Source organism: Mytilus edulis, chromosome 7 (genome assembly GCF_963676685.1).
Source record: "Mytilus edulis chromosome 7, xbMytEdul2.2, whole genome shotgun sequence".
NCBI classification, from domain to species: domain Eukaryota; kingdom Metazoa; phylum Mollusca; class Bivalvia; order Mytilida; family Mytilidae; genus Mytilus; species Mytilus edulis.
Genome location: NC_092350.1, coordinates 52,686,010 through 52,708,425, shown reverse-complemented (window position 1 = coordinate 52,708,425; position 22,416 = coordinate 52,686,010). Strand labels below are relative to the sequence as shown.

At 32.6% G+C, this 22,416-nt stretch overlaps 1 long non-coding RNA gene across 1 annotated transcript; it reads right to left on the bottom strand.

The window, feature by feature from the left end:
- Window positions 1–205: 205 nt before the first annotated feature.
- LOC139481744 (uncharacterized) lies at window positions 206–22,328 on the bottom strand. Its single transcript, XR_011654677.1, has 8 exons — window positions 22,201–22,328; window positions 15,911–15,986; window positions 15,106–15,234; window positions 12,506–12,565; window positions 8,168–10,125; window positions 5,957–6,066; window positions 2,660–2,793; window positions 206–302 (listed from the first exon to the last, which is right to left on the bottom strand). It is a non-coding gene; the product is annotated as an uncharacterized lncRNA (long non-coding RNA).
- Window positions 22,329–22,416: the final 88 nt, after the last annotated feature.

The window sequence follows — 22,416 nt, the reverse complement described above, 5'->3', positions numbered from 1 at the left end:
ATATACGGTACGGATATTGTCACATCGTTGAAATCGCTACAGTTGTCTATAATGGCTAAAATCCACTTTTGTTTGAACTTTGGTAAACAGTTGTCGCATTGACAATCATACAACATCTCCTTATTTTTAAGAGAGCCTAGGAATATCTGCTTTTCATCCATCAAGGCCAAAATAAATAAATAATAAACAATACAAAAAAACGATTATTATTTTTTTTTTTTTGCGCCAAGAAGAAGAAATCTCCATCCATTAGAACATAATGGCAACCATATATACCACATATCTTTCTACGGACAAGTTTTCTATAAAAAAAAATGATATAATAAAGATAAGTCTATATATAGTAACATACATATCATAAGATCATATATGATTAAATTGAAATTAAATGCTTGGTCAACTAAATCAAACTAAAATTTACTAGAAAACTTATTCCAATTAATGGCATATACCGCCGCTACATCTGAATCAATCAAATATAGTTAAAATGATGGATGGCACACGTTGAGCAGGATCTGCTTACTCGTAAGAGACATCATATATCGTTCCTTTTTATGTTAATTACCTCTTTTTACCTCTTGTTTCAGATGTCAATGTGACGGAGTGTTTTTAAAATATAGCATATTGTATATTGTATCGTAATTAATGTTCTTATACGTGTTGTATACTGTTCTTTGTCTTTTGCTGTTATGGAGTTCCCCCCCCCCCCCCCCCCGAATCTTATAACCAAAATAGTTATCAAAGGTACCAGGATTATAATTTGATATGACAGCCTCGTGTTTCGTCTACATAAGACTCATCAGTGACGCTCAGATCAAAATGGTCATAAAGCCAAGCAAGTATAAAGTTGAAGAGCATTGAGGACCCAAAATTCCAAAAGTTGTGCCAAATACGACTAAGGTAATATATTACTGGGATAAGAACATCCTTAGTCTTTCGAAAAGTTTTGTAACAGGAAATTTATAAAAAAATGACCAAATAATTGATATTTCTGTCAACACCGAAGTGCTGACTCCTGGGCTGGTGATTACCTCCGGGACGAAACGTCCACCAGCAGTGGTATCAATATGTTTGAAATTCGTAAAATTTCCTTTCGACTTAGTTTCTATTTTCACAGACGCAAAATGCAACTGCTCACAAAAATATTACATGAAAGGATTCGTTTTTGTAATTGTTAGTTATCCTTAAAATAAGTTATTTAATAAATGTCATAGATGACATACCAACAAATCACAGAACGTCACATCCGGTTACAAATGAAAAAGGGTTGAAAACAATGTTCCCTTGAATTTGACAGTTGTAGAAAAAATCCTACGTTTGGGTCAGGATCCCTAATGGACCTTGAGATGATGAACTCAGATGACGTAATTAAAAAAAATATTAGTCCGCCATACAATTGTGGATGCTGTGATTTTAAAAAATGGACATACATGAACAATAAGAACTGTTTTATAGAGCTGATGTGATGAGAAAAGAAATACGTAGATTTGACCTAAAATAAATGATTAGAAAGGACAATTTTTTTATTGAACCTTATGATCAGGGGAGAGTGACATTTTTAACTATCTCCCGGGATCCAGCAATTTGCGAAAAAAGTAATCTCACTTGCCACCCCGAAAATTTAACCAGACATGTATAAATGTATTAGCTTCGATATGAGCCATCATACATGTTCAAGTAAACGATATGGACTGAGCAACGGAGGAAAACGTTACCATTACCGCCTATGGAGAATTAATTGTAAATGTTGACCCATTTCATTGCAGGAAAATTTGCTGTGCCATAAACATATGTCTTAGGTGTTCCAAAGCATCATCATTTTTTTATATGGTGTTTCTTTAGAATATTTATGAAAGTTGAGGTTACATGATTAATCAAAGAGGGACGAAAGATACCAAAGGGACAGTCAAACTCATAAATCTAAAACAAACTGACAACGCCATGGCTAAAAATGAAAAAGACAAACAGAAAAACAATAGTACACATGACACAAGCTAGCTTATAGTACACAAGAAAAAAAGGCGAATGTTTGATTAGAAAACTTCCAGTGAAGGTTATTTTCTATTATGCAATGATGTTTTATATAAAATTTTGTCTTAAGTACTAGACAGGATAACACTTTGCTAATGTCAAGTATTTCATTATTTGAAACAAAGATAAAATGTGCACATGGTTTAGAAAAGTGCAAATTTAACAAGGACTAATAGGAATAATGAATGGTTGTTTTACACCTATATTCAAAACAAGTCTTTTATTATAAATGAAGTACCGTGATGTTTCTAATACCTCTTTTTTAAAGTTTTATGAGTGAGCAAAGACTCTTCAGAAATTAATGTATTTTTGCTTATGCTTTTTCGTTATGTAGTGTGGATGCTTGGTACCGGGTATTGACATTATTGCGCAAATGGAGATACACGCATAGGATTAGGCACAGCATAGGATTAGGCACAACCGTTCTTTATGCATGTTATGGTGTCATAAAGCAGATCAGAGACTAGACATCACATTCAGTATTTCTTCACGGCGGCCATCTTGAAATTAGAATTAAATTGAAATAAATTTTAATGCGCGTACTTGATTTTGATTGATTCGGTGTGATATTTACAAAAGGTATACAGTTTTCTAAACACAACATTCCTAAAAGGTTGTTCATACTAACCATTGGAAATTCGCACATATATCGCTGGGTTTTATCACAAGGATCGTCATCCCAGTTCCACCCAAGAGGCGGAAGGTTCCATATAATACGTTTGAATTCAATTTCCACACAGTCATCGTTATCTATTCCATCACCTGAAACAATGTGAAAATCAATGCGAAATAACATAATAACACAAACAAACAAAAATACAGAAGGCCTTTTGTCAAATTACAAAATAAAAAGTTCATACACATCAAACGAATGAGAGACAATTTGTATTATTCCTGTCTGGTTCAGGCATAATAGAAAAAAAATGGTAAATAACGACTGAATAGAAAGTCAAGATAAAAACAACTTAACAGAAACAAATATTTGATAAATAACGACTGCAAGGAAACTCATAAAAAGTATCAATATAAAAAAAAAGATGTGGTATGATTGCCAATGAGACAACTCTCAACATGAGACCAAATGACACAGAAATTATAGGTCGACGTACGGCCATCAACAATGAGCAAAGCCATTACCGCATAGTCAGATGTAAAAGGCTCCGAAATGACAATGTAAAATAGTTCAAACTAGAAAACTAACGGCTGATTTATGTACAAATAATGAACGACAAACAAATATGTAAGACATAAACAAACGACAACCACTGAATGACAGGCTCCTGACTTTGGACAGACACATACGTACAGAATGTGGTGGCGCCACCTACGGATTTTTGGTAGAATTCGTGTTTTTCCGTCTTCGTCTTTTATGTTGTGTTTATTTTGATGTTAGTTTTTTTGTCTTTGTTTTCATGACATTGTCAATTTATAGTCGACTTATGAGTTTGAAGCCTTTTTTTGTATTTTTAGCCTCTTTATCAAAACTCGACAAATATTATAACAGAATTCACTTGCAGGAGTGTTCTAATTACATATATACTGCACCAGTGTTTCAGTAGAGGAACGAGCAGGAGTGTTACAATTGCATAAAAACCGCATCACTATTTCAGTAGAGGTACGAGCAGGAGTGTTCTAATTACATATAAACTGCACAAGTATTTCAGTAGAGGGACGAGCAGGAGTGTTCTAAGTACATATAAGCTGCATCAGTGTTTCAGTAGAGGAACGAGCAGGAGTGTTGCAATTGCATACAAACTGCATCACTATTTCAGTAGAGGTACGAGCAGGAGTGTTCTTATTACATATAAACTGCACAAGTATTTCAGTAGAGGGACGAGCAGGAGTGTTCTAAGTACATATAAACTGCACAAGTATTTCAGTAGAGGGACGAGCAGGAGTGTTCTAAGTACATATAAACTGCACAAGTATTTCAGTAGAGGGACGAGCAGGAGTGTGTTAATTACATATATACTGCACCAGTGTTTCAGTAGAGGGACGAGCAGGAGTGTTCTAATTACATATAAATTGCACCAGTGTTTCAGTAGAGGGACGAGCAGGAGTGTTACAATTGCATAAAAACTGCACTAGTGTTTCGGTAGAGGGACGAGCAGAAGTGTTCTAATTGCATATAAACTGCACCAGTGTTTTAGTAGAGGGACGAGTAGGAGTGTTCTACTTGCATATAAACTGCACCAGTGTTTTAGTAGAGGGACAAGCAGGAGTGTTCTAATTGCATATAAACTGCACAAGTATTTCAGTAGAGGGGCGGCGAGCAGGAGTGTTCTAAGTACATATAAACTGCACAAGTATTTCAGTAGAGGGACGAGCAGGAGTGTGTTAATTACATATATACTGCACCAGTGTTTCAGTAGAGGGACGAGCAGGAGTGTTCTAATTACCTGTAAATTGCACCAGTGTTTCAGTAAAGGGACGAGCAGGAGTGTTCTAATTACATATGAATTGCACTAGTGTTTCAGTAGAGGGACGAGCAGGAGTGTTCTACTTGCATATAAACTGCACTAGTGTTTCTGTAGAGGGACGAGCAGAAGTGTTCTAATTGCATATAAACTGCACCAGTGTTTCAGTAGAAGGACGGACAGGAGTGTTCTACTTGCATATAAACTGCACCAGTGTTTTAGTAGAGGGACAAGCAGGAGTGTTCTAATTGCATATAAACTGCACCAGTATTTCAGTAGAGGTACGAGCAGGAGTATTCTAAGTACATATAAACTACACAAGTGTTTCAGTAGAGAGACGAGCAGGAGTGTTCTAAGTACATATAAACTGCACAAGTATTTCAGTAGAGGGACGAGCAGGAGTGTGTTAATTACATATATACTGCACCAGTGTTTCAGTAGAGGGACGAGCAGGAGTGTTCTAAGTACATATAAACTGCACAAGTATTTCAGTAGAGGGACGAGCAGGAGTGTTCTAATTACATATAAACTGCACCAGTGTTTCAGTAGAGTTACGAGCAGGAGTGTTCTACTTGCATATAAACTGCACCAGTGTTTCAGTAGAGGTACGAGCAGGAGTGTTCTACTTGCATATAAACTGCACCAGTGTTTCAGTAGAGGTACGAGCAGGAGTGTTCTACTTGCATATAAACTGCACCAGTGTTTTAGTAGAGGGAAAAGCAGGAGTGTTCTAATTGCATATAAACTGCACAAGTATTTCAGTAGAGGGGCGAGCAGGAGTGTTCTAAGTACATATAAACTGCACAAGTATTTCAGTAGAGGGACGAGCAGGAGTGTGTTAATTACATATATACTGCACCAGTGTCTCAGTAGAAGGACGAGAAGGAGTGTTCTAAGTACATATAAACTGCACAAGTATTTCAGTAGAGGGACGAGCAGGAGTGTGTTAATTACATATATACTGCACCAGTGTTTCAGTAGAGGGACGAGCTGGAGTGTTCTAAGTACATATAAACTGCACAAGTATTTCAGTAGAGGGACGAGCAGGAGTGTTCTAATTGCATATAAACTGCACCAGTATATCAGTATAGGTACGAGCAGGAGTGTACTAATTATATATTATCTGCACCCGTGTTTCAGTAGAAGACCTCTTCATTAGCGATAGTTTTGTAATCTTTGATCTTTAAATAACAAAATACTCGTCCAATCTGTTTTTCAGCGGTTGCGTCATTTTCCCGAATGGGAATTTTGAACTGAGTGTGAATTTGCACGATGGATGATGCATGTATGGTAGTACACGCAACCGGCCTGTTCCTTGTTGGCCATTCGATTCTCTCAGTGTTTGTTTGATTCCTATATATTTCGTGTTGCTCATATTATTACAAACTCGGTAAATATTCATAAAAATTCATAAAATTGAAAATCAAAATGGGGAATGTGTCAAAGAGACAACAACTCCACCAGTCATAATTTACTACATAATAACTATCTTAAAAGGCAACACTTACGTTCTTCAAATGGGAGAGTATCCAATGTAAAAGCACCACTAGCATCGACAAATTCAAATTCTCGTCACTTGTAGGACTATAAAGACCTGTCCATATATCTACATTGTTTCCTAAAAAAGAATTGGATTGTTATGACTCATTTTTTTTTGGTCTTTAAATGTTCGATTATGAGTGATAATTTTATATTGCTCGAGGTAATTTATTTTAAAACAACTGTGAAAAGTAAAATCACCAAAAAACTGAACTGCTTGGAAAATTCAAAAAGGAAAGTCCATTAAAAAATGACAAAATCAAAAGCTCAGACACATTAGACAAATGAACAACAATTGTCATATTCCTGACTTGGTACAGGCATGTTCTTATGTAAAAAAGAAGGTGGATTGCATCTGGTTTGATAGCTAGCTTAACCTCTCACTTGTATGACAGTCGCATAAAATTCGATTATATTGACAACGATGCGTGAACAAAACAGTTAGAAATGTAAATGGATAAAAGATCCTTTGGTGAGTTATTATACACATTTAAATCTGTGTATAATTTGTCTTTACTGAGAAAAGGGGGGGGGGGGTCTGAGGGGTCCTGATCCCGAAATCCCGGGCTTAAAAACACGAAATCACGAGGTCTAGAATTTAAATAAATTTAAATCCCGACATCCCGAAATTCGGTGACTGGTAATTTCTCATATTAACGTTTGAAAAATTCTGCTTAAATATTCAATTTGGTTCTGATGGAAGAAGACGCTTAGCCTGTTGAATCAATAGGTCTTGCTCTGAGATTCGTTAGTAAATGGCTTTATTTAGTTGCACTGGGTTTTTTTTATCAGATAGGATTATGAGCTTTTATTAGAAAATTAACATAGTTTTGGCTTAGTTAATTATTGAAATTTCGCATCCCCTTTGAAAACCTTCCATAAAGAGGTGATGTAGTTTAAATATAGGTTCTAGATTTACGAAAGTATGATTTGGGTGATGTGGATCGTCCTTATTTTTTTTTATTGAAGTAGATCTATCAAAAGAATCAGAATTTTCAATCGGATGAAATGCAACACCGGCACATAATATTGTAAAGGGCGGGAAGGTGGTTGGACGTTGTTATTGTAGAGCCAATTGTTACAAAAAAACCCACCCTTTTCCGCGAAGAATAACTTAACTTGAAACATATTATTATAAGTAATTTCGCGTCCAATACTGATTTTTCAAGATTTTAGAGTTTTTTCATCATACTGCAACATTAACAAAAGACTCATTAGCTTAGATATTCAACTAATAGTTTCAAATCAAGATTTTTGAAATGCCTTGTTGCTCTGAGTTGGTAGTAGGACACCATACATTCGACGATATGAACTGAAACATTTATCGTAATATAATTGCATCTTCTTTTAATTATTTAAGCTCATTTGAAGTTCTTACAGTTTTCCTACTATTTTAAAGAAAAGGTTATCTTAATCTTTATCTGCTATATTATTGCATTTTTCCCACTGCCAATAAAACAATATTTGTCTCGATACATGTTAATTAAAGAATAACGATTTAAAACGGATTCAGAAAAATTTACACGCGTTCTAAGAACAAGTAATTACCGATGTGTTAATCAATGAATAGTCATTTTTCTTTTAATTACAACAATGCACTTATTTTGTTTGGACTTGTTTGTTTGCTTTTTGGCCTTGAAAGTTTGTCCCTAATATTTTATTAACTGTGCATTTGCATTCATATATCGCAGATCAAATTTATTCGTTCATAGTGTGTTAATTTACGTTTTTTGATTGAGTTAAGCCTGCTAATTGATATTTTATCGTGTGTTTTTCTATGTTGTGATGTTTTGCTATTGTTTCAGAAAAAGGGAGAAGGTTTGGTACCATTTAAACGTGTAATCCCGCTACAAATGTTTGCACTGTCCTAAGTCAGGAATCTGATGTACAGTAGTTGTCGTTTGTTTATGTAATTTATACGTGTTTCTCGTTTCTCGTTTTTTTATATAGATTAGACCGTTGGTTTGAATGGTTTTACACTAGTAATTTTGGGAACCTTTATAGCCTGTTGCTCGGTGTGAGCCAAGGTTCCGTGTTGAAGGCCGTACATTGACCTATAATGGTTTACTTTTATAAATTGTTATTTGGATGGAGAATTGTCTCATTGGCACTCACACCACATCTTCCTATATCTACTAAACATTGCACAATAACAAATTACTTAATAACTCATTCCTTACCGAAACCCGTCATATTCTTAACAGCAATAGCTTCTGCTACGGTATTTGGCTTCCATAGGTAGGCACCTTTCATCCTACATGTATTCTAAAATTTCGAAACAAGAAACATATCTAATATCTGCATTTATATCATAATTCTAGTTAACACACCATTATACGTTATGTTTTTGCAGTAGTTCAGTATTTGTGTTGTTAATTTGTATCCCTCTTATATTTGCTGTGTTTTGTTTTCGCCTAAAATAGTTATGACTAATGGCAACCGTCAACAACTGTTGATTTGATTTACTTGATGCCTTCAAAATAGAAAAGCACGATAACGCAGCACGACGGGTGCAACATATCGAGCAGGATCCGCTTACCCTTTCAGAGTATCTTAGATCACCTCAAGTATTTGGTGGGGTTAATGTAGCATTGTTTTTATTTTTTTATATATAAAGTTTTATTTACTATTGTTTGTCTGTGTGTCTGTGTGTCTGTTTGTCTTTTTTCTATTTTAGCCATTGCGTTTTCGATTTGTGAGTTTTTCTCTTAGATATGGAAGTATTTTAGACTTTGTAAGTACCTCCATCAATTATCTTCGTGTAAATATGTGTAGGATTAGATTTTATGATTTTTTAAATATAACAAGTCTAATACAAGTGAGAAAGTAATTATGTGTCTTTTTTTGTTTTACTTTCTATAAAAAAATTTTGCTATCCATAATATATACATGTTTTAACGATGTTTAAAGTACAATGCTATAGAAAAGGAACGAAAGATACCAGAGGGACAGTCAAACTCATAAATCGAAAATAAACTGACAAACGCCATGGCTAAAAATGAAAAGGACAAACAGACAAACAATTATTATAGTACACACGACACAACATAGAAAACTAAAGAATAAACAACAAGAACCCCACCAAAAACTAGGGGTGATTTCAGGTGCTCCGGACGGGTAAGCAGATCCTGCTCCACATGTGGCACCCGTCGTGTATAAAATGAAGGTCTTTTAAACGGCAACACATATGCCTCAATTAGTAATCAATGCTTTGCAATTAATTGATTGTAAATATTTCGTGAACCATCTTTTATAATCTTAGATCAAACCTACTCTGATAAGGTGTTGATGTCTATTCTTTTGTTGTTTTTTGCGCTTTTGATTTTGCCATTTTGCCACAGACTTTCTGTTTTTCCTCGGAGTTCATTTTTTTGTAATTTTACTTATTATCTTATCTGATATAAGATAAAATATACTCACCAAAACATTAGCCCAACTCTGCTCATCATTTCCACTGAAGAAGTAACAGTTAGTACTAGCTGTTAAGTCATTTGAAAAGATGTATCCTTCAGGGCAACTAGTTGGAACACATGGTGGTACTGGTGCTATGACACCCCAGTAGATTTTGACACTAAAGTCAGAGAGTGCTTTCTCAATGGATTAATTGAAAATATAAATGGCCATTTAAGACCTTACAGGAACAGACAACATTGAAACCATGTATGGTTATACAGAGATAGAAGCTCTGGCAAATACATTTGACATGGACCCTGAAACTCTCCTTATTCAATGGCAGGACTTTATAGCTCTTGTGTCATCAGCAGAACTTACAGATCGTTCCTTACCTAGTCTGCTAGAGCTATTTCATTCACCTTGTCATAAGGATAAAAACCTATTATCTATGTACCCTCTTGTTGCGCAAAACTATTCAGTGTTGCCATTATACAACCACTCAGAACAGCAGAGGTGGAGAGAATATTCTCTCAGGTCAAATTGATAAAGACAAGTCACAGGGCAAACTTGAAAACACACACATTAACAAAAATATCAACTGTAAAATTAAACTGTGATGAAACTAAATTTGAAAAAAAATCTTGATCAATGTGTTACAACCTTCTTCAAAACGAAAAACAGAAGACTTGTCAATGTTGTATATTATTTATTTGCATTTGAACTCTTCTTTGAACAATCTGTAGTTCTGAAAGAGAAATGAATATACATGTATTAATGACTATTAGTGCTCCAAGTTTGATTTTAACTTATATGTTCTAAATAATTGTTTTTAAACTTGTATATCATAGTATAGAGTAATTAACTTAGCTACATGCTTTCTAAAAATATTTCATTAAGTATTTGATTTTTTTCAGTGAGAACGCGCTAAAGTGCCCTTTTTTCAAAACGCGCCCCTCTATTTTCAAATCCTAGCTGGAACACTGCAAAATATGAGTTGATCATTAAGGTGGTACCTAACACTTTAACTAAAATGAATTTGGCTCGTTTAATTTTCTTAAAATTTTGACAAAGTATTTACTTTGATCCTTTTACAAAAATATAAAAATTTCAAAAAATTTGAACCAACCGTTTTATCAGAAAAATTACACTGGTTATATAGCAGTTTGACAAACTCGTATTTTGATCATTGAGAAGCTTAATAATACGTAATTAAAACGTTTAGCTGATTTTACAGAGTTATCTCCCTGTAGTGTTAGGTACCACCTTAATTTGAATACATGGTACTATTAATACGACACTATTATGTGGAACACATGACACTATGAATATGACACAATATGAGTTGATGATTCGTTGGAACACATGAAACTATTAATATGACACAATATGAGTTGATTATTAGTTGGAACACATGGTATTAGTATAGATAAAATAAGTACACAACATTTCAATTATTTGTTTTAAATTGTAAGCGTCGGACTATTGGACCGGCGAATACTTTCCAACTATTGGACCGCGGTGAAACTTTTTATCCACAAACGTAATCATATTTCGTGAAATGTCAAATGCAGCAACGTAATTTAAAGAATGCCGCAGGTGTTGCAACTTTGAGTTCTACCTCTTGTATCTATGGTTTTATCATTGCAGAACGTAGCCTTTCCATTCAGAATATATGTAAGTAAACATTCCAAATGACTTCATTTTCAGAAACAGACATCTATAACAAACACAAACTTTTAGCTACTTCTTTACAAGCAGAACCCAGTACAATGAAAGTCCAAACTATGGACTGGCTTCCGACGCTACACAAAACACCTCACAAATATAGATTTATTTCATCTTCAAGCCATTGTTTCAGTACGAAATTGTCTATTCTACTTATAAGTACACTTGGTACAATCAAAAATCTGATGTTAAATTGTTCAAAAAAGGCCTTTGAAAATAGTGGAATTAATTACTTTTGGAGTGTAAAAAAATTCGTTGGTAGTACTTGAGAAATCGCATGCATATATTGGTGATTCTGTATCTGTTCAAACTTTAGATTTTTCTACCCTATATACCACTTTGCCTCATATTGGTATTAAGGGAAAATTCACATCCCTAATTAATTGGGCATTTAAATGTCAGATTGCGAATACATATGTTCAAACTCTTTTAGGTCATTTTGAAGTAGTAACAAACAAAAGAACTATGTCAATTGGACATGCTTTGATACTACATGTATTTGTATCAGCGTTATCGATATGTATATTAAGTAAAATATACATTTTTAGACTTAATTAATAAAACTGATATGACTTATATATGGTTACAAGGAAGTAATTATTTACATAGGCGACAATGGTAGCCTTATTTGGTCCTGCCTTTTCACTATCAAAGATCCATTAAAAAAAAAATTCGAATTCTGAAGTATCAACACTTTTGGGTGTAATTGCAATGGTCAAACACATATGGTGCCGCAGCTTTTTTGATAGAAAAATGGCATTTTTTAAGGGTACTCAACGGTTCCGGAATTTTCGAAATAGTATGAATGAAGAACACCCCTTGCTTAATTTGGCACAGAAAATCTTGCTAGTCTTAGAGAGTTTTCTCTAAATTTCTCGCTATTTCTACACCAATGGCCAACACTCATTTCTCACTATTTCAATTTTAATTTCTAATTACCAAGGCAGCAGAAAATAAATTTACTTCTACCTATTATCTTGGATGTAAAATCTAGGTGGCGCCAGCGATCTATATTTACTTCCTTTTAACCATATATATTAATTTGTTAGATACTTTGTTTCTTTTATTGAAGTATATACAAAGGGAGATAATTCAAAATTGTTTTTTATTATTCTGACCTGATTAGAAGTGATGAAAATAACTATGCCCAAGACAGGATGACAATAAGAAAATGCTAGAAATTGTTGTGTATGGTTATGCTTTGTCCGAAAGTTTTTGTTATCTCCTGTATTATTTATTGCTGCAATTGTCAAAATCCAAATCACACATAGAGATAACCTTGTCCTATAGTTTATATCTGGTGTTTGTGCTTTTTGTATGTCTTAGATTTTAACCCTTCAAGTTCTTATACAAATTCAGATGCAGTGCCATTCTTTAAATATAGGTAAAAGCATACTTACAAAATGGTATTGAGCTTTGCAAATGATTGTGTATTCTTTGGATTGTAGTTTAAGTTATATCTTAAAAAAAATGTCTTCAATGTTACTGACAAATTATATATTTGCACATTGCCATTTGAAACCACAAATATTATTCTACTGTAAATAAACAGAGCAGCAATCCATGCCTTTCAAATTTATACTTTGTAAATATGGATCAGAAAAGTTGGAGGATCAATTTTATTTGTTCAGTAGCTACAAAATTATAATCATTGAAACTTCCTGTTTTTCCTAATTTTTATTTTGTATTTAATTAGATATTTCCAAACCAGATATTTGGGTTAAAGTAAAAATAAATCCCCTACATCCCTTTTCCCCCAAAAAAAAGCAGAGGGGAAAATTCTGCCTTTTCTTTATTTTTCATTTGCACTATTGTTTTACTGTAAATACATCAGTTATACAGGATTTATATTGACTTTAAACTGCATTAAATTTGATGGAAGTTCTAATTTGAATAAGTCATAAACAAGAAATTTATTTGAATTTACATGTAATTAAATTACATAATTATTCAAATTTAATTTATATTTAAATTTGAAATTTATTCAAATTAAATTTACATTCAATTATCTTTAAATCTGAAATTTATTAAAATTGAAATTATATTAAAACTTTTTTAAATTTGAAATTTATTGAAATTTAATTTATATTAAAAAAATCTTTAAATTAGAAATTTATTCAAATTTAGTCTATATTTAAATTCTTGAAATTTGAAATTTATTTAGATTTAAAAATACCTTTAAACTAGGTTGAAATTTGGGAAAAATTTGCAATTTTAAATTTAGTTTAAATCTATATCAAATTAAAAAATTTCCAGCGAAGTAAATGCATAATATTTTTTGTAATTTGAAATTTAATATGCATAATATATGCATTTAATTTATATTAAATGCATCATTTCGTGCAGTGTTAAGTTTATATATCTAAATTTTTGTTCAAGACTAGTGATTTGGTCCAGCTGAAAATGGTTAAAAATTAGCATTTCAGAAGCTGTCTAAAGTTTTCTGAATCCCCTTAACATAACTGTTAAAATTGTCCATATTTTTAATTAGAGCAGATGAAATTTTCAATCATTTTGATATAATGTATCCCATATGTTGTACAACATACTGTAAACATATTATTCAGAAAGAGCAGGTCGTCTGTGGTCTCGAACCATGACATTGGTCATAAGAATCACATAAAATCTGACACGCAGGCAAAACTGCAGAAAAAGTAGGCAACTATAGGACTAATTGCTAAATGATTCCAATTATTTACTCTTTCCAGACCACATAAAACAAATCGTGACGCGTTTAAATCGTTATTGTCCAAAATATGTTTATTAAGTTAAGGGCATTGATCTCTGAAACTTAGCAGAAATTAGAAATTAACTTCTTACAATTTAATTATATTCTTCTGGTGTATCCTTCATGATGACTCAAATTTAATACCCAAGCAAGTGTATACATTATCGGCCATGTTTTTCCATAAAAATGTAAAAACTAGTATATAATATCGCCATTGTTTGAGCACCTTAATAATTTTGTTATATTCTTTTGTTAACATAATTTGATAAATGGTGTCAAATATGTACGTTTAATTCAAAGACGATAAAATATTGCTTTTTATAGCATATTTACCTGACGATATCGGAATATAGGTACTTAGTCGGATTTTAACATGTACTTGTGATTTTTCGAAATGTTCAGGACTTTTGAATCTGTTTTGGGGTAAGCATACGGTTTTTATTGCGTCTTACACTTTGAGAAGAAAATGAGGTTTGAAAGTCAAATGGCTCGAGCATTTTTCTGAGGAAGGTTAAAAAGATTTCAAAGAAATATTTTTTACAGTGGGTTAGCTTTCGTTAGTCTTCACTTTCCTATAGATTAACAACTTTCGGTTATATTTATAATTTAGAATCTTCATTAAAAGTGGAGCACGAATGCACAGTTAATTAATTATACTGATGTGTCATTTGTATGCAAGAGACACATTCCTTCGTATTATGTGCCAATTCGAAAAAAAGTTATGCGAGTATTGTCTCCCTTTAAAAAGTTCATTATTTTATAATTAAGTATAGGTTTCTGATATAATTTTGAATAATTACAAAATGTATCAATTCAGTATATTTCAGTTTTTGTTATTCATGTTATTGGTGTACCAAAAACATTGATGAACGAATATAAACGTTTAAAATGATTACATACCAATATAAAGAACCGTTTATCATTTTTGAAAAAAAGACTATAAATGATAGTCGAATTATTTATCTTCCCTTCATGATAGATTGATTGGGAAATTAGCCAGAGTTATCTAATATAAATCACAGAGAGCATGCAATTTTAATTGTGGCTTATTAAACGTTTAAACAATTTTCCATTATAAACGAATACAACTATAAGGACTTTGTTAGCTAAATCTACAAATTTTATTAGATATTATGATTTTTTTATTACAATAGATTAATATGCTACTTTCTATATTGTTAAATTTTATTTTAGAACATGATCTTTTGCCTATGTTACATTTTTGAATAGAAGGGACAAGAACTCTCGATCATGCTTTATTTGTTTACTTACATTCACAACATGGTCCTCCATTGCAACATCTTCCTATTTTGTTTGGCCACATTCTACCAAACACATTTTCGCAAGTAAGACCTTTCCGTCCACATCTCCCATGTAAAGCAAGACAATTTTGAGTAAGTGCTAAAGAGTAAAGTTCTTAAATACAATGTGACATTATGAGATCCAATCTGCATTATACAATAAGAACAAAAGCTTTTATTAGGAAAACAACCTGATTTAGTCATACTCTTAAAGTTAAATTCTTTATTGCAGCAATGAGTTTATGGAAAGTAAAATAGGTTCATATCAATTGGAAACCAAACCTCTTATAATAACATATACTTTTATTTTTAACGTGAGGTGAATGTTTCATATAATAGATTTAATTAAAAGAAACATTAATTTAAGTTATTTATATTTTTGACTCGAATTTAAATTAAGGAAGCATTCATTGTCTTAGATTCAGCCTGACCCATATCGAGATATCATACAGGTAACTATATAAAGGCAACAGTAGTAAAAAGGAAAATCACAAAAATACTGAAATCCGAGGAAAATTCAAAACGGAAAATTCGAAAATCAAATGTCAAAATCAATGAAAAAAACGCATAAAAGGAAGGACAACAACTGTCATATTCCAGACTTGATACAAGTATTTCTTCAACTGCGTACTTTATTTGGTCTTTTGAACTTTTTTGGATTCGAGCGTCACTGATGAGTCTTTTGAAGACGAAACACGCGTCTGCCGTATAGACTAAATTTAGTCCTGGTATCTATGATGAGTTTATTTCATACATAAAACATAAAGAATACTTACTTTCGCAAGTAGAAACATGAATTGTGCAGAGGATGATTACAATCAAGCAACACAATTTCATCATGATACTGTAATACTAAAACGGAAATTTGTAAACATTGATTATATGTTCAAGGATATTTAGCGGGGAATTGTCACTCAGTAACATGTGCTTTTTTACATGAATGCATTAAAAGATAAATTTTGACTGTTAGCTTCAGGTTCCTAAAATATGCTTATATATAGGTTCATAGTAACCATAAACAGCCAAACAGACAGGTTTAGTTTTTTCAAAAAGACAGCTTATGCTTGAAGATGGAGTTGATTTAGAATTTGCACTGTTTACAGGGATGCCAAGAACAGTGCTATATGTTGTTGCTGAAATTTGAATTTGACTTTTCGTTCAACTAAATATTACACAATGCTTAAAACAAATGCATTGAAATATTTTTTCTTCTGTCCGCTTTATTAGTAAAGAAAATAATTTCTGATGTAATTTTGTAGGATTATTTCAAAATCACTTTTTCCTGCGTTCTCTTCAATGTACCTGCTTTTGTTCATGTTTGTCAGTCATAGAGTATTTTATTCTTATTTATATGTTTGATATGAGTAAAAGAATTCTTGTAAAAAGTAAAATCACAAAAATACTCAACTCAGAGGAAAATCTAATCGAAAAGTCCATAATCACATGGCAAAATCAAATGACAAAACACATCAAATTTGACATATGCTCATCTCGGATTCTTTAATAGCTGACCATACGGTTTGGATTTTTTTGTGGTGGATAATGTTGGTGGATAGAATAATTGGCAATCACACCACATCTTCTTATTTCAATATAAAATTGAGTATGGAAATGGGGAATGTGTCAAAGAAACAACAACCCGAACATAGCAAAAACAACAGCAGAAGGTCACCAACAGGTCTTCAATGTAGCGAGAAATTCCCGCACCCGAAGGCGTCCTTCAGCTGGCCCCTAAACAAATATATACTAGTTCAGTGATAATGAACGCCATACTAATTTCCAAATTGTACACAAGAAACTAAAATTAAAATAATACAAGATTAACAAAGGCCAGAGGTTCCTGACTTTGGACAGGCGCAAAATTGCGGCGGGGTTAAACATGTTTATGAGATCTCAAACCTCCCCCTATACCTCTAGCCAATGTAGAAAAGTAAACGCATAACTATACGCACATTTAAAATTCAGTTCAAGAGAAGTCTGAGTCTGATGTCAGAATATGTAACCAAAGAAAATAAACAAAATGACAATAATACATAAATAACAACAGACTACTAGCAGTTAACCTATATGCCAGCTCCAGACTTCAATTAAACTGATTGAAAGATTATGATTTCATCATATGAATATCTGGCACAATCCTTGCCGTAAGGGGTTTAGTATCATACCATCATAACATATATGAGAAGAACATAACCCATGTCATGCCAACAACTGGTTTTTGAATAAATGTGTTTAGTTCCGATGCAAAGACCCTATAAGTGAATCAATATTAACGCCAAAATATGCAATCTTTAATGACCTGACAACAGTATCGTAACTATATCCCTTCTTAATAAGTCTATGTAAAGGTTTTGTTAGTTTCTGAGTTGAATATTGACATTTTTGTGCTTTATAAAGAATATTTCCATAAAAAATTGGATGTGAAATACCTGAACGTATAAGAAGTCTGCATGTTGAGCTATATTTACGAATGATGTCCTTATACCGATGATAAAATTTAGTAAATGTTTTGACTAGTTTGTGATATCGAAAACCCTGGTGTAATAATTTTTCAGTAATACACAAATTTCTCTCGCTAAAATCTAAAACATTGTTACATACACGAGCGAGTCGTACAAGTTGAGAGATATATACACCGTAAGATGGTGACAAGGGAACGTCACCGTCTAAATATGGATAATTAACGATAGGTAATGAAAAATCATCTCTTTTATCATAAATTTTAGTATTAAGCTTTCCGTTTGTGATATAGATATTAAGATCGAGGAAAGGGCACTGGTCATTGTTAGTATTAGCTTTATTTAAAGTAAGTTCAACAGGATAAATTTCTTTAGTAAACATACTGAAGTCGTCATTATTGAGAGCCAAAATATCATCCAAATATCTAAAAGTATTATCAAATTTGTTTATCAGATGTTGTTTCGATGGGTCTTTGCTGATTTTTGCCATAAATTCTAACTCATAGCAATACAAAAACAGGTCCGCAATAAGTGGTGCACAGTTAGTCCCCATTGGAATTCCGATAGCCTGACGATTTACGGAATCTCCAAAGCGAACAAAAATGTTATCTAGTAAAAATTCAAGGGCATATATAGTATCAAAGCATGTCTAATTGACATAGTTTTTTTTGTTTATTGCTACTAAAAAATGACATAAAAGAGTTTGAAAATATAAATTCACATTCTGACTTTTTAAATATAAATACTTTTAAACAATCAAATAAATCATGGAACGTTCTGGAAATAATACATCGTCTACTAAGGTGTAAAACAAAAAGAGACAAAATACCAAATAAGCTTTCTATACAAACCAATGAAAACAGATAATATCAGTACATAAACCAAAATACAATAAAATCAAACTCACAGAAATTGTAAATTAAATAAAGAAACTTTAGATTTGACAACAGTGAATAAAACGGTAAAGTTAAATAGAGTTAAAAAATTAGTTAACGATCTTTGGAAAGAAGTTATTTGTGCCTGGAAAAACATGTCGAGATTCCGACATCCTCACTATTTTGAGGAATTCATATCTTCATCTATATGGAATAATGAGAACATTAAAATTGATAACGTCAGTGTTTATTATAGAAGTTAGCCACAAAACGGGGTATGGACTGTAAATGACCTTCTAGATGAGCAAGGAAATATATTGTCTTATCAAAATTTTGAACAGCTATATACTTTTAAACCCACATTTTTACAATTTTATGGTATTTAAGTAGCATTAAAAAAAATGATTACAATCTATGGGAATCAACAATGAAAGGGAAAAACAACAACAAGCTCTGTTACCTTTTAATATTAACAAGTCAAACAAAGGTTCAAAAGACATGTATAATATATTAAATCAAGGTGCGATACCAGTTGTAATAGCAGCTGAGCGAAAATGGGAGGGTATATTGAATAACGTTGTAGGGGATTGGAAAAAAATCCATAACTGTGTCACTAAAATTAAAAACAATACCAAGCTCTGTGGGTTTCAATACCGAATTATTCACCGTATTTTAGGTACTAATACTTTACTTTTAAAGATGAACCGTGTACAGTGTAATTTATGTACATTTTGCAAGGAAGAACCAGAAAGCATAGAACACTTATTGTGGGGCTGTCATATTGTAGCAGACATTTGGCACCACCTGAATGCCTGGATTTTTGAAACAACACATATTGAAATTCCACTTAATGTAGATATAGTCATGTTTGGTCTTTATGATAACTATTAACTAAATTTTATAAAACATAAAGTCATTCTACTAGTAAAGTATTTTATATACAGATCAAAGATGCGAGAGGAAAAACCTCATATAGAGGGACTTAAAAATTATATCAAAGAAAACTTAATTTTAGAAAAACATATTTCCTCAAAAAATATGAGTGTGAAAGATTATAACATGTACTGGAACCCCTGGGATAAAATCATTAATTAATTAAATAGTGAATTATAATGTATAGATGTGCTTGAAATGTAATTTCCATTATCACTATATATTTTGTGATGAAAATGTTATACTTCATCCATATTTCGTTATATCATATCGTATTATTAGTATTATTTTTTGTTTACTCTTTTTTGCTTGATTATGCTTATTTTTCTCGCTTGCTTTATTATGTGCCACTATAGATAATGTATGTAAATGCCTGTTAATCAATGATGAATACAAAAAAAAAAATATAAAAAAAAAAGTTAAATAGAGGTGAAAGATACCAGAGGGACGGTCAAACGCATAGCTCGAAAATTGCCATTTCCAAAAATGAAAAAGACAAACACAAATAATAGTACACATAAAAAAAAACAAAGAAAACGATAGACTAAGCAACACAAACTCCACCAAAAACTCAGGGTGTTTTCAGGTGCTCCTGAAGGGTAAGCAGATCCTGCTTTTCATGTGGCACACGTCGTGTTGCTTATGTTTTTACAATACCGGTATATAGTCACATTCGGTAGGTCACATTCATGAAAAGGGGAGGGCATTGTAGTTACGACGTGAGAAACATTTCCGATCTTATCTGTGAAACGGTTATTCCATAATGGTCAACTAACTCGTGATGGCGTCCGTAAAATTTACGAAGGGATGCTTTCATCTTCACCATTTGGAACTATTGGGTAGATAGCTTTCATGTGAGCATCAATCCTCTATTAATGAAATCATGATAGCAAATACAAGCACGGGTATATCGTATCAATTGGGAGATATATACTCCGTATGAGGGCGCTGCAGGAATGTTGCTATTTAGAAATGGAAAGTTCACAATCGGGAAACTGTAATCATCTCTTTTGTCGTAACGTTTTGTAAGTCAAGATATGATGTCGACTTAACTGTATCTGTTGTATCCTTTATCTCTAGTTCGATGGGATAGATGCGTTCAACCTAGTCACCAATTTTTGACTCATTTAGGGAAAGAACATTATCTTTACAATGGAAAGTAAAGTCACAGAATATTGCTTAGTTCTTATTTTTCTTCCTAATTATATTAGTAAAGAAACAAGTCGACAGGAAGAGGAGCACAATTTGTTCCAATGGAAATGCCGACAGTCTGATCAAAAACATGTCCTCCAAACGTAACAAATATGTTGTCTATCAAGAAATCAAGCATCTTGATAACTTCAGTTTAAGAAAATGTTTTGTTAAATCAGAGTGATCCTGTACTAAGTAGGATGTATCCCTCCTTAAGAATAGATACTTGTATCTACATTAGTCTTTTCTTTTTATGGAAAAAAAACCAAAACCAACTCTTTCAGTTTGTCCTTTAGTTTGGAATTGGTAAGAAAAGTCTAATCTTGTATTACTACAGCAAGATGAAAGAGTCTTAAATTGTATGTACCAGATCTTTGAGTATTTGGATTACGCCACCTGTAGAATAAGCAGTTTCACGATAACTTTGAAACCCGGTTTTGATTACTGATAAAACAGATGTTATCAATTTAGAAAAAGGTTTTGTGGAGCACTTCAAAGACCAGAAATATATCGTTTGTAAGGACATTTAAGTTGTTTGGGTTTCAATACAGTAATGGAAGATCCACTTCTTCGTCTTTGGTTGAAATTCCAAGGGAACATAGAACAAACCTATGATTATCCAGGATTTCCTCTGGGGTAAATGTTGAGAGGGTATAAATAAAGGCAACAGTAGTACACCACTTTTCGAAATGCATAAATCGATTGAAATAAAAAAAAACTAATCCAGGTTACAAACTAATACTGAGGGAAACATTTCAAATATAAGGGGAGAACAACGACACAACAGAAACACAAGTTTTGAAAGGGGTAATAATTAACCGCTTGTATTTATATGGCAGCAAATCATTAATAGAGACATCATGCAGAGCAGGTGATGTATAATGACGATGACCATGACTGCGTCTACGTCGAGGAGTAGAGTTGGGAATATTTATATTATTCCACGAGCTACACAACGGACTATATATACAATGATATAATACATATACCATCAATTCTAATATGACGTCCTTATTACGCTTTGTAACCAAAGCCGTGTTCTAATGAGCACAAAATATGTTTGGCACATGCGCACAAATTTACTGTTTATATTAAAGTTATTTCCATCGTTATCCTATAAAATATATACTTTCAAGTAGCTTACATAAACTTTTATAATATATGTTATATCGAACAACATATATTTACCCTGCTCGTATATTTTAAACTTTTCAAATATGAAATGTAATGTACAGACTCCTCGGGGAGGAAACGGGAACAGCTAAAAAAAATTACGGTATTTTCGTACGCTTCGACCTATAAAAATACTGTATTTGTCCTATTAGAATCGAAATAATTCCTTCATGTCATGCTCTATGCTCATTTTAACATGAGTAGGCATTATATTTGACCACATTTTACACCTCGCTAACGCTCAGTGTAAAATATCGACAAATATAATGCCTACCCATGTTTAAATGAGCATAGAGCATGACATGAAGGAATTATTTCTTAATCTAAATAAAGTATCAATTGTGTCAAACAACTTAAATTCATTGACAAACAACAAAAGCTGACATTTTCAGATCAGATGGATTTTCATTTCTAAGAAAATAAATGAACACTTACCACACTCTGTAATAGCAGATCTAATGATAATAAGATAACTTTTAAAACGAAGTGGCTACTTAAAAAACACAGGAAATTAAAGTATTTAATCGAGGAATGCTGTAGGTGTAAACAAATCATTAGCGACATATGGTGTTTTGTTTTGTTCGATTTTACTAATGATGCAAACATTGTTTAGGCGTACAACATCTTTCATCTTAAGTTTAACATTTGCAC